This window comes from Callorhinus ursinus, unplaced genomic scaffold, assembly GCF_003265705.2.
Source record: "Callorhinus ursinus isolate GAN/ISIS: 27379988/994484 unplaced genomic scaffold, GSC_fseal_2.0 scaffold515, whole genome shotgun sequence".
NCBI lineage: Eukaryota > Metazoa > Chordata > Mammalia > Carnivora > Otariidae > Callorhinus > Callorhinus ursinus.
In genome coordinates, this window is record NW_027397570.1 from 1 (window position 1) to 9,479 (window position 9,479).

A 9,479-nucleotide genomic window follows, 5' to 3' on the forward strand; every position below is an offset into this window, starting at 1 on the left:
TTCCTAGAAACATCGCCAAAGGCACGGGAAGCCAGGGCAAAAATGAATTATTGGGATTTCATCAAGATAAAAAGCTTTTGCACAGCAAAAGAAACAGTCCACAAAACCAAAAGACAACCGACAGAATGGGAGAAAATATTTGCAAATGACATATCAGATAAAGGGCTAGTATCCAAAATCTATAAAGAACTTATCAAACTCAACACCCAAAGAACAAGTAATCCAATCAAGAAATGGGCAGAAGACATGAACAGACATTTTTCCAAAGAAGACTTCCAAATGGCCAACAGGCACATGAAAAAGTGCTCAACATCGCTCGGCATCAGGGAAATCCAAATCAAAACCTCAATGAGATACCACCTCACACCAGTCAGAATGGCTAAAATTAACAAGTCAGGGAATGACAGATGTTGGCGGGGATGTGGAGAAAGGGGAACCCTCCTACACTGTTGGTGGGAATGCAAGCTGGTGAAACCCCTCTAGAAAACAGGATGGAGGTTCCTCAAACATTTGAAATTAGAGCTACCATTTGATCCAGCAATTGCACTACTGGGTATTTACCCCAAAGATACAAATGTAGGGACCTGAAGGGGTACGTGCACCCCAATGTTTATAGCAGCAATGTCCACAATAGCCAAACTGTGGAAAGAGCCAAGATGTCCATCGACAGATGAATGGATAAAGAAGAGATGGTATATATACACAATGTAATATTATGCAGCCATCAAAAGGAATGAGATCTTGCCATTTGCAACGACCTGGATGGAACTAGAGAGTGTTATGCTGAGTGAAATAAGTCAATCAGAGAAAGACATGTATCATATGACCTCACTGATATGAGGAATTCTTAATCTCAGGAACAAACTGAGGTTTGCTGGAGGGGTCGGGGGTGGGAGGGATGGGGTGGCTGGGTGATAGACATTGGGGAGGATATGTGCTACGGTGAGCGCTGTGAATTGTGTAAGACTGTTGAATCACAGATCTGTACTTCTGAAACAAATAACGCAACATATTTTAAGAAAAAAGAAAAAGAAGAAGATAGCAGGAGAGGAAGAATGAAGGGGAGTAAGTCAGAGGGGAAGATGAACCAGGAGAGATGATGGACTCTGAAAAACAAACTGAAGTTTCTAGAGGGGAGGAGGGTAGGGGGATGGGTTAGCCTGGTGATAGGTATTAAAGAGTGCACATTCTGCATGGAGCACTGGGTGTTATGAAAAAACAATTAATCATGGAACACTACACCAAAACAAATGATGTAATATATGGTGATTAACATAACAATAAAAAATTTAAAAATTTAAAAAAAATAAATTCTCAGAAATAGACTTGGCATTGCGTCAGAGATTTGTGTTTGTGGTCTCGTCTCTTACACTAGACTGCGGGTTGCTTGAGAGCAGGGGATCTTATTCTTGCCGGCACCTGAGCAAGTACGGTGCCAGGGAGGAAGGAAGGGCAGAGAAGCATCAAGAGAAGTGGGCACGCTCCAGCACAGGGTGGTCAGATTTAGCAAATAAAGGTACTGGTTGCCCAGCCACGGTAGAATATCACATAAACAAGTAATTTTTATATAACTATGTCCTGTACAATATTTGGAACATATCCTAAAAAGTCATTTGTTACCTGGCTGAGATTCTAAGCAGGGGTCCTGTATTTTATCTGTGATAAAAAGTGCCCCAGTGGGCACTCACGCATCTGGTAAACTGGACCATTTCTCCTGTTGTTACTCTGCACTTGCTCCTTAAAGAAACTATTCACGGGTACACGAGACACAAGCCCATGTAGCCTATACACTCACTCCAAATGGTTCCTCGTTTTTGCCAGGCGCCATACCAACTGAATGGTTATAATGATGAGCAAAATCCAGCCTGGCCCTCGCTTCATGAGTTTATCATTTAGTGGGATAGATGGCCACGAATCACATGGTCAAGCTCATTTATTGGAAAAGTATAAGGAGGTACAAGAATGCATAGCAGGGGACTGAATCTGGTGGGTGGGTACTCAACCCCCCAAACAAGGGGTAATTGAGTCAGAGCTTATTATGTATCTAGGAGAGAGAATTCCAGGAAAGAGAACAGTATGTGCAAAGGTCCTGAGGTGGGAGGGCCCAGGTGGGAGGATCTGAGGTGAGTGAGGGAGTAAGCGAGAGGGGGCTGTAGAGGCAGGACTGGGCCCGATCCTATGGGCCGACAGTGAGTTGGGGCCAGTGCAGGTCTTAGCAAGGCGTGACTTAATGCTGCTGGGTTTCTGGAGCTGGCTATGGCCACAATACCAGATTGGGTGGTTGGAAGGGGCCGGTGTGGAGAGTACCAGGGATCTCTGGGAGGGTGGACAGTGGCCTCACAGGCAATGGAGGGGGAAAAGTAGGCTGCACTGCACTCAGTCACGGTGGAACCACGTTGGAAGGCAGGCAAGGGGAGAGGCATCAATGAGACCCTGGCACAGCAAGGGCAGACCTCCACCATTCCTGGGGAGGGGGTGTTAACATACGGTGAGAAGGGGGAGCCTGAGCTAGTGTGGGAAGGGTGAGGGAGCCCAGGAGAAGGCGTGCACACAGGAGGGCTGATGCCAAGATGGCAGAGCCAGGGAGACCCTCGTGCACCCAGCTGCAGAACTGGGGCAGAGGGGACGCACGCGTCTCCCAGCCTCCCCTCCATGAGCCTCATGGAGATCCTGCAGGTAGGCGGCATTACCCCTGCCCCACTTTGCAGGGGGCAACTGCAGTTCAGAGCCTTTCCCAGATGGCAGAGCTGGTACAGGGCAGAGTCAGGATTCGAACTCACATCTCTTTAGCTACTAAGGCCACACCCTGTCCTGTGTGCCAGGAGCCCCCTCCTGTCCCCTGACCCTCAGAGCGATGATATAACAAGGTCCAAGAGTTAAGATGGAGAGCTCCAATTTCAGCAGGGGAGGAGAGTGGGTATGTGGGAAAGCTAATTCTCATTTCCTGCAGTTCTGCAAGGTGATCAGCCCGGGAACCTGCAAGGCTGGGCCAATTTAGGGCACCCAGAGTGGACATGGCCACCCTGGCCACATGCTGTGGTCAGTAGAGGAGCTTGAAAATCCTGGGCACCTGCCTGTCCTCCCATTTGTGCTTCTCCCCAGGTGGTTCCCACATGCAGTCAGGTAACGACCCACTGGTACATCAGCTGCTCTCAGGCTGGAGTATCTCAGAAAGGCCTCCCCCCAACCACACCCCACTGCACTGCCCAGTATCCCAGCAAATCTGAGTTTTGAACTAAGATCTTTAAAGGCCCAAGACCCCTTAAAAATTATTGCCTACCCCCAGCTCTGAAATACAGCTGAGCTTCGAACACTGTGGGGGTCAGTGATGCTGACCCCACATGAAGCCACAGATCTCCATATAACTTTTGACCCCCCCAAAAAAACATAGCTACTGATAGCCTACTGTGGACCAGAAGCCCTACCAACAACATAAACAGTCGATTAGCACATATTTTGTATGTTGCATATATTACATAGTAAGTTCTTACAATAAAGTAAACTAGAGAAAAGGAAAGGTTATTAAGAAAATCACAAGGAAGAGAAAATGCATTCATAGTACCATACTGTATTCACCAGGGGAAAAAAATCCACCTATCAGTGGACCCACAGAGTTCAGGCCCGAGTTGCTCAAGGCTCAAGTATAACTCAAAATAAAACAAGACTAACATGGCACGGCTGGGTGGCTCAGTCTCTGAGCATCTGCCTTCAGCTCAGGTCATGATCCCAGGGTCCTGAGATTGAGCCCCACGTCGGGCTCCAAGCTCGGTGGGAAGCCTGATTCTCCCTCTCCCACTCTCCTGCTTGTGTTTCCTGTCTACACAATGCTCTGGCCTTAGCTGTGTTCCCACGGTTGTACCTCATTCTCCAGAACATGTTCATTCTCCCTGAGGAAGACTCTGTATGCATTAAACACCCAACTCCCCATGATTTCTCTGGAGAAGGGTCTATCCAAGTCCTTTGTCTATTTTAAAATTAGGTTGTCTTTTTGTTCAGGAGTTGTAAAAGCTCTTTACGTATTCTGGACAACAGACTCTTACTAGATACATAATGTACAAATATTTCCTTCTGGGGGCTGTCTTTTCACTTTCAGGAGAGTCACTTCTGATGTACAAAGATTTGTATTTTTTTTTTTACATTTTTTTAAGAGTGAGGGAGAGAGAGTGTGTGAGCGGTCGGGGGCAGAGGGAGAGGGAGAGAGACTCTCAAGCAGGCCCTACACTCAGCGTGGGGCCTGACATGGGGCTTGATATCATGACACTGAGATCATGATCTGAGCCAAAATTAAGGTAGATGCTTAACTGACTGAGCCACCCAGGCATGCTGAAAAAAATTTTAATTTTGAGGATATTATTTTTTCTTTCTTTTCTTATGCTTTGGTGTCAGAGCTAAAAGCATTGCTAAATCCAAGGTTATGAAGATTTATCCCCATTTATTTCTTCTAGAGTTTATAATTTTACCTCTTACATTTAAGCCTTTACTTATTTTGAGCTAATGTTTCTATGTGGAATGAGGTAAGGGTCCAGTTTCATTCCTCTGCACATGGATAACCAATTGTCCCCCAATGTAATGTTGTCCACCCTTGTCAAAATTCAGTGAACAATAGAAGAAGGGGTTTATTTCTGGTCTCAGTTAAATCCCGCTGATCTGTATGCATACCTTTTGAAAAGGGTATGCATAACAATAAAAATTGTTATTTTATATATTTATTTAAATTTTTTAAAATATAAATTCAATTAATTAACATATAATGTATTATTTGCTTCAGGGTGAATGCATACTTTTACGACAGTATCACATTTTCTTGACTGTTGCTTTGTATTAGATTTGAACTTTGGAAATATGACCTTTTACCTTTGATTTTCTTTTTCAAGATTGTTCTGGCTCTCTTGTGGTCCCTTGAAATTCCATATGACTCTTAGGATTAACTTGTGCATTTCTTCCCAAAGGCCTTTGTGAATTTTCTTGGGAACACATTGAATTTCCACATCGCCTTGTGTTCTACAGCCATCTTATCAATAGCATGTCTTTTCATCAACATGGGGTGTCTTCAGAAATATTTAGGTTTCCCTTACTTTCTTTCAGCAATGTTTTTTAACTTTCAGTGTACAAGATGTGCACCTTGATTACATCTATACCTAAATATTTGGTTAATGTTGATGTTCCCTAAAATGGAATTGTTTTCTTAAATTCCTTTTTGGATGATTCATTGCTAGTGTATACAAATAAGAGAGATTTTGTGTATTGATATTTTGTCCTGTAACTGTGCTGAATTAGGTAACTGGCTGTAATCATTTTTTGTTGATTCTTTAGGAAGCTCTATATAAGATGATGTCATCCCTGGTCTCTGAATAGACAGAGTTCTAGTGTTTCCTTTCACATGTGGATGCATTCTTTCTTGGCTTATCCTTCTGGGTAGAACTTTCAGTCCAATATTGAGCAACAGGTGAAAACCAGCATTCTGTCCTTGTTCCTGATTTCAGAGGAGAGCTGTCCATCTTCAGACTTAAGCATGGTGTTTGCTGGAGATTTAATGAGAAAATTATTCCTTATTCCTGCTTTCGTGAGTATTTATATCAGCAACAGACGTTGGACTTTGGTTAGAACATTTTCTGCATCAATTAATATGAACACATGTTTTTATTTAAAAATTCATTGTGCTGTATAACATTGCTTGTTTCACTCTATTGAATAACGTTTGAGGTATTTGTGCAGAGCCACTTGCTTAGGGTGCACAGTCTATTTATGAGCTCTTGGTTTTGCAATTCTTCTGATCTGGCTTCTTACATCTATATTGAGAGAGGTACAGGAATGTATTTTGCTGATTTTGTGGGGTTGGTAATAGTGGTTTGGGCTAGGGTTAGGAGTTAGGGATTAGGATTAGGGTTAGGTTCTCCCTGTCCTCTGCTGCACAGAACCCATTCTCCTCTGGTAACTAGAGTGATATTTTCAGAACATAAACTTGGGCCTTTCTGTGGTCTGCTTCCCTCCTACCCGTCCTCTCCAGTCTCACCTCTTCCACCACAGCCACCCTTCTGTGGGCCACCCAAGTGAGTGGTCATCCCAGATGTGCCCTGGGCCTGACTACAAGCCTTTGATTTTACTGTGCCCTCTGCGAGGATCACTCTTCTATCCCCTTGCTTCATATCTGACTTGTTCCCCCATTGGCTGGGTCTGGACTTGTCCTCTGGTGACCTGACTCATGTTGAGTGTGCTTATCCCCTATTTAAATGTAGTGCCCGCCTTCCCTGTGTGAGGGATTTACTAACCTGCTGGGTATAGGGCAGGCCCAGGGAAGTAGCCTTAGCACCTATGCAAACACATCAGTCTCAGAGGGGCTCACCATCCTTGCCTATAATGGGGGAGCTGCTGTCCTCAGAGGGGGGAGAAGGTAGTACCCTTAAAGGGGGACCAGCCATGGGATGTGGTCGGATAAGACTTTGAACTCTTTGGGGCTAGGGAGATGTAGACCTGGACCTGGAAGCTCACACCCTTGGATTCAAGCCTGGGATATAAGCAAGCCCCCTCTTCTTCCTGGTGTCGTCTTTTGCCTTCCCTGTCCACGGGCTGGACCTGATTCCTGATGTGGCAGAGTTTGAGGGTGACCCCTCCTAGGAATATCAGTGGCTTACTGAGCACCTGGTCAGCAGGATGCCCAGCAGCCTTCAAGGGAGGACCCTACAGGAAGTGGAGACAGGTCTGTGGGGGCCAGTGGCAGCCCACTCAAAGCAAAGTGGGACAGGTGTCCGGCCCTGCTGATTCTAGCCACTCTGTAAGACATACAAATGAGGGCTGTGCCCAAAGGTGCTTCCTTCCTGGAAGGTGGGGATGGCATCTGCAGGGGGGTGGCCAGTGGAGGGCACCTGCAGGGTTTGCCCAGGAGCTCAGCACAGGGGGAGTGTTCCTGGCTCCAGCATGCTGACTGTGGGGCTGCATGGGTTTCCAGCCTCCAAAGCCTCAGGCTCCCCTTTGGAAGACGGGCTGCTGATGGCCCCCATCTCTGGGAACAGACATTAGGGAGGTCTTGCTGGCAGATTCCCTCAGGAAGGTCAGGAGGTGGCTGTTGCTTAAAGCAGCCCAGGGCCCGCCCCCTTGAAGAAGGTGTACACGTCCATGGCCCCCAACTCTGGGGTCCTGCTGCCAGCCTCTGGCAGTGACCCACTTCCTGCCCTGTCCACTGACCCTTTGGGTGCATGGTCTTCCTGGAGCTGTTCCTGCAGACAGCAGATAAGCACTACATGGTGGGGCACAGGGTCACCTACTAGGTTTTCACCAATCAGCCAGCTGTCCGGCCCCGTGTGCCCCTCCAGGTAGGCCGGAGGGTGGTGGTCCTCATGGTGGACACAGGGTCACTTACTATGTCTTCAACGACCAGCTGGTTGCTGTGCCCCGTGTGCCGATCTGGGAGGGCCGGAGGGTGGTGGGCTTCGAGGTCCGTGGCATCATGCTTTGGCAGGATGTGTCCATGGGGCACATAGCGATGATCAGCCGCTTCTGCGAGCAGCGCTTCCTCTGTGACGTGGAAGACCTGGTGTGCGTGGATGCAGATGTGGGAATGAAGTTCTGGGACCATGTGGGCATGGAGATCCTGTCCCCCCTCTTTGGCACCTCACAGCTCGGTTTCTACTGGGGAGCCCATGAGGACTTTATCTATGAGCACTGGCCACAGTCCCAGACCCACATCCCCAGGGACCAGGGCAACTTTTACTACATGGGGGCCTTTTTTGGGGAATTGGTGGTGGAGTTTCCCTGACTGACCTCGGCCTGTCACCAGGCGATGGTGGTCAACTGGGCCAATGGAATTGAGGCCGTGTGGCCCGATAAGAGCCACCTGAACAGGTACCTGCTGAGCCACAGGCCCACCAAGGTGTTGTCCCTGGAGGACCTGTGGGATCCATGGCAGCTGGGCTGGCCCCACCATCATTCCCTGGGTCATGAAGAAGCTGAGATCCATGGGTGTGCCCAAGAATCAACAGGGGACCCAGAACTCATGAGGGGCTCTCCCCGGAGGAGCTGTGGGACCTGCGATATTGGGCTGTCCCCTGAAGGACCTATGAGACCCGCAGCTGATGGAATAGCCCCTGTCATGGAGAAGCTGAGATATGTGGCTGTGCCAAAGAATCACCAGGACATCTGCAAATCATGAGGGGCCGCCCCCGTCTCCATTAGGGGGTGCTGCCTTGAGCGGAGCGGTCAGAGCAGATTCCTACTTCTGTCCCCTTTGAGGGAAACTGTGGAGCCCAGCACTGCTTGCACCGGCATGCCAGCGCCCCAACCAGCACTGCGCACAGGAGGCCTGCCTGGGGGCAGAAGGTCCTCTCTTTGTGGTTACTATATTTTGATCATTTCCGGGTCCTTTGCAGCTGTGAACAGCTCCAGTTTTATGTCAGATGTTTTTCTGTCTCAATGCTGAGCAACCATCTTAAAAAGAACAATTGAGGGAAAAGGTTTTCTCCATGTTTAGAAACGGACATTTACTGTTGGGGCTGGGAGAAGCCCTGTAGCAGCCATGGAGCCAGAACGGGTGCTGGCCTTGTCTTCCCTCCCAGTTCTTATACCTCACCGTGGCCATGGGGCTTCAGGGTCAGGGGTGCGCCGAGCCACCTCCCAGACCCCCAGGGCCCTCATCAACAGAGGCCTTGGCCGTGGCCACTAGCTCGGCCTCCAGGAGCGTGGAGCCCTCTGGACTATATAAGGTTCCTGCCTTAGTTTTAAATGGCTATTTCTGTGCTGGTGTTTGTGAAATGTGGGCACTCGCTCTGTCTGGATGCGTGTCCCCTTGGGATTCCTCAGTACCCACCAGTGGGTTTGCACTTGTGCACTTTCTCTGGACCAGCTGCCTGCACTGTGTCTTAGCAAGCACTTACTGAGCTCAGTCACCAACAAGGGGCAGAGCATGAGAGCGAGAACTAAGATACAGGCTCCCTGCTCCTGGGCCCTCCAGGGACTCGCGATGGCCCTGAATTCCTGACTCACTTCTTTTGTATTGTGGTATAATGGACATACAGCTGATACCATGAAGCGCGTTTCAGTGGCAAAAAGTATATTCTCTGTTCTGCACCGGGTACCTCCGTCCATCGCCACAATGTTTTCATCATCCTAAACTGAACTTTTACCCATGAGACCCCAAACCCCCATTTCCCTTCCCCAGCCCTGGCACCCAGCAGCTCCTTCCACCTCTGTGAATGGGAGTGCTCTCCATCCCTCACAAGTGGGGTCCTCTGGTGTCGGTCCTTTAGGGACTGGCTTATTTCACATGGCATAATGGCCTCAATGTCTGTCCCTGTGAGCCTGAACCTGACCCACTTTACCCCCAAAATTGTGGCTCAGCCCTCTCCTGTTTGAGCCGAACCTCCTCAGTCCCTGCTACCACCCTCACCTTCCTCCTCAGCCTGAAGATGATCCCAGCCAGTGTGCAGCTTTGAATACCTGTGAATCTGGACGCCAGGCACATAGCCCAGGGGACTCTGGCCTCACCT

At 48.5% G+C, this 9,479-nt stretch overlaps 1 pseudogene; it reads left to right on the plus strand.

The window, feature by feature from the left end:
- Positions 1–7,193: 7,193 nt before the first annotated feature.
- LOC112818689 (histo-blood group ABO system transferase 2-like) lies at positions 7,194–8,146 on the plus strand (annotated as a pseudogene).
- Positions 8,147–9,479: the final 1,333 nt, after the last annotated feature.